The following is a 3,675-nucleotide window of genomic DNA, read 5'->3' as shown; positions in this document are numbered from 1 at the left end:
CGGCGGCGCTTCCGATTATGGAAGATATCGGCCTACCGACAAGGTGCGAGGGAAGCCTGGGCCATGGTAGAAACTCGGTACACCAAGGTTGATCTGAATCACATGGCCCTGTTCGGACATGTAGGGTCAGATGGGAAAGAGATTCCCGTTAGTCCAGTATATGACCAGGTAGGATTAGCCGCAAAGTATTCCCAATAGGATTTTAGGCTAGACAGCCTGTTGGATGGAATAGAAGAAGAATTTAGCCAGTCTAAGTGATTGTTTACTTCAATTGACATATTTTGTCCCTAGCCGGATTGTAAATCATTTGTCATGGCGGACCTTTTCGCTTCAACCTCTGGACCCGACAGTCCGGAGTGTATCCGAATACCAGCTCAGTTATGTAAACTGGGGTACGCGTGGAAACCAGGCGTAGGGGTCATAAGTGCTTGAACAGACAAGTACTCAACTAGCTATGTTATATTGCATGGATAGTAAGAAACATCTTCCAGGGAGAATAGTTCCGTTAAGGATTCCTTTCCCTGGGTACGCATGCATTAATGTGCATGTCCGAACTGCGAATAGAGACGCAAGATATAAAACATCTGGGGGTTTATATTGTAATAGGTAAGAAACATCTTTTGTTCACCGACCGAATATTCCCTTAAGAACACTAGCTTTCGGCTTCACCCAGTCTGAGGTACACGTCTGGCGGACCCGGCAGTAACAACCATAGAGGTGCTCCCCTTATGCCCTAGCCGAACTAACGGGAACGTAGGGCATAAACACAGGAGCCAGGCAACCCAGATTGGCCAAAACTTAAGTCATATCAATGCATATAATGGCGAAGAAAAGGTACATATGGAAAAGTGACACATATGTAGTGGGCATGAAGCCCGGAAGATAATTATATTAAGCTTCTATATAAGAAGCCCCCAGGTATAATGAGTGCGCATAGCGCGTCAAGATTGTGTAGTCGAGTCACACTTGAAGATTTTTAGGGCCATAAAAAAAGAAAGAAAGAGAATATAATTTAAAAAGAGCGGAGGTAAGGAGACGAACACAGAGTTCGGCGCTAGGCGTAGAATCTTCGGAGTCTAGCCGCGTTCCAAGGGTTCGGCTCGAGTCGATTATCTGATGCACCACGTAGGCGGTACGCTCCTCCGGTGAGAACTTTATCAATGATGAAGGGACCCTCCCACTTGGTTTTGAGCTTGTCCTTTTTCTTCTCCGGTAGGCTTAGAATGAGTTCGCCAACATTATAAGTTTTGGCCCGTACTTCTCTGCTTTGATACCTTCGAGCCTGTTGCTGATAGAATGCAGAACGGGCTTTTGCAACGTCGCGCTCCTCCTCCAGGGCATCTAGACTGTCCTGCCGATCAAGCTCGGCTTCTCTCTCTTCATACATGCGCACTCGAGGTGAGTCATGAATAATATCGCAGGGCAATACCGCCTCTGCGCCGTACACCATGAAGAATGGTGTGTATTCGGTAGTGCGATTTGGCGTGGTCCGTAGTCCCCATAGTACGGAGTCGAGCTCCTCGACCCATTGCTTATCTGATTCCTTCAAGGACCGCACTAGTCTGGGTTTGATGGCGCTCATAATAAGACCATTTGCTTGTTCGACTTGACCGTTTATTTGGGCGTGATAGACGGAGGCGTAATCGAGCTTAATGCCCATGTTGCCGCACCAAGTTTTCACCTTGTCGGCTGTGAAGTTGGAGCCATTATCGGTGATGATGTTGTGGGGGACACCGTAACGGTGTACAACCCCTGATATGAAGTCTATCACTGGTCCGGATTCGGCCGTTTTAACTGGTTTGGCCTCTATCCATTTGGTGAATTTATCTACCAGGACCAATATGTATTTTTTTCGTATGGCTTCCTCCTTCAAGGAGTCCGACCATATCGAGCCCCCAGACCACAAAGGGCCAAGTTATGGGGATTGTTTCGAGAGCGGTAGGTGGCATATGGCTTTGGTTTGCGAAAAGCTGGCAACCGACGCAACGTTGGACGAGGTCCTGCACGTCTGCTCGCGCTGTCGGCCAGTAGAAACCTGTGCGGAAGGCCTTGCTTACAAGGGCTCGAGCTGCGGCGTGGTGACCGCTGAGTCCAGCATGAATTTTGGCCAAGAGGTGCCGCCTTTCCTCCTCGGAGATGCACCTTTGGAGTACTCCAGTAGCGCTTTTCTTATAACGCTCCCCCTCGTGGACCTTGTAGGCTTTAGAGCGCCGCACAATGCAACGTGCCTCATTTTGGTCCTCGGGGAGTTCTTGCCTATTTAGGTAGGCTAAGAAGGGTTCTGTCCACGGGGCGATGATAGCCATGATCACGTGGGCCGAAGGTGTTATTTCAGTGGCGGAGCCTCTGATTATGTCAGTGTGTTCGGGATCTGGGGTTGTGGTCGGATCCGGACTATTATTGCCGGTCTCCCCTTGCCACACCACGGATGGCTTGAACAGCATTTCCAAGAAGATATTAGGTGGGACGGGGTCGCGCTTAGCGTCGATGCGGGCGAGGATGTCCACCGCTTGATTGTTTTCTCGGACCACATGATGGAATTCGAGCCCCTCGAACCGAGCTGACATTTTGAGGACAGCATTGCGGTAAGCCGCCATTTCCAGGTCCTTGGCGTCAAAGTCTCCATTTATTTGAGATATTGCGAGGTTCAAATCCCCACGCACTTCTAGGCGTTGAATGCCCATGGAGACTGCCATCCGAAGACCATGCAACAGAGCCTCGTATTCGGTTGCATTGTTGGAGTCTGTGTATAATATTTGTAGTACGTATTGGACTGTATCTCCGGTGGGGGATGTCAGGACAACGCCTGCTCCCAGACCAGCCAACATCTTAGAGCCGTCAAAGTGCATGATCCAATTGGAGTATGTGCCGTACTCTTTAGGGAGTTCGGCTTCTGTCCATTCGGCGATGAAGTCAGCCAGCACTTGCGACTTAATGGCTCGCCCTGGTTTATATATGATGTCGAACGGGAGGATCCCGATGGCCCACTTAGCAATCCGGCCCGTGGCATCGCGGTTATTTCTTATATCGTTGAGTGGTACTTCGGAGGCCACCGTGATTGAACACTCTTGAAAGTAGTGTCGTAGTTCCTGGGATGCCATGAAGACCGCGTATGCTACCTTTTGATAATGTGGGTACTGTGGCTTGCATGGTGTGAGGACAGTCGATACGTAGTATACCGGCTTATGAAGCGGGAACTTATGTCTGTCCTCTCGTTCGACGACGAGCATTGCGCTTACAACTTGGTGTGTTGCATCTATATATAACAGCATGGGTTTGCCAATGTTTGGCGTGTCCAGGATTGCATTGCTGGCCAAGAGGGCCTTTATTTCTTCCAGTCCGGCTGTAGCCGCATCCGTCCACTCGAAGTGTCCGGTGCATCGAAGAAGGCGATAAAGAGGTAGTGCCTTTTCTCCCAATCGGGAGATAAAGCGGCTTAAGGCAGCCACGCATCTAGTCAATTTCTGGATTTCCTTGAGGTCTGTTGGGGTAGCCAACTGTGACAAAGCTCGGATTTTAGCCGGATTTGCTTCAATTACTCTATTGGAAACGATGAAGCCCAGGAGCTTTCCGGCAGGAACGCCGAAAACGCATTTTTCGGATTGAGCTTGATGTCATATGTTCGGAGATTGTCGAACGTAAGCCTCAGATCGTCTATTAAAGATTCGACGTGTC

The sequence above is a fragment of the Triticum aestivum genome, chromosome 7B (genome assembly GCF_018294505.1).
Source record: "Triticum aestivum cultivar Chinese Spring chromosome 7B, IWGSC CS RefSeq v2.1, whole genome shotgun sequence".
NCBI classification, from domain to species: Eukaryota; Viridiplantae; Streptophyta; class Magnoliopsida; order Poales; family Poaceae; genus Triticum; species Triticum aestivum.
This window is presented reverse-complemented; position numbering follows the sequence as displayed.